Raw genomic sequence first — 762 nt, forward strand, 5'->3', positions numbered from 1 at the left:
AGCGGCAAACAGCTGTGACGGCCTCCTAAGGCTAAATTGCTTGTTAAGTCCCAGCCAATCAGAATGCCCCCTGTTGCCACGAGGAGGCTGCTGGCGTGCAGCACGAGCGGAAACGACCGCTGCTGAAGGACAGTGACATTGATTGATAGATCGATTTATTTATTAATTTTAATGTATTTTTTTTTTCAGGTATGCGCGCACGCAGGCAACCACGTAAAGTAAGTAAATTTAAAAATTGTTGTTAGCTGACCTCGCCGTTTATGCTGTGTTTGTTACAGGGGCGTAACAAGTCAGTTCTAGGCCCCGAAGCAGATATCTGTGTACAGCTTTAGCCTTGAAGTGGAGCAGCATGGAAACTGTACAAGCAATAGATAGAAGAAGAATGAACATGGAAAGCTTGGAATTAGCTGAATACAAAAGGCCAGAATAATTGGAAAAATTGCAATTTTTCCAGTAATGTTCAATAATTGAATCAAATATTTTTGAACTTTACTTTCTTTGAAGCGCTGAAAGCATCAATACTGAATTTGTTATATGCTGTCTTTTGAAAATGAATTTCAGATATGGAATTTATGCCTTTTTGTTATTGTAATGTCTTCACTGACAACCAAAGTCAGAGGTCAGGGGATTAGGCGTGTTCACTTTAGCTTAACTACACTTTGGCTCCTCCATCAGTCGGACGTTACGCCTTTGGTTTGTTACATGGTAACTTTATCCAAGTTGTTGCTATTTTCACTGCTTAGGCAGTGTTTCAACTATTTT

Source organism: Neolamprologus multifasciatus, chromosome 6 (assembly GCF_963576455.1).
Source record: "Neolamprologus multifasciatus chromosome 6, fNeoMul1.2, whole genome shotgun sequence".
Classification (NCBI taxonomy): domain Eukaryota; kingdom Metazoa; phylum Chordata; class Actinopteri; order Cichliformes; family Cichlidae; genus Neolamprologus; species Neolamprologus multifasciatus.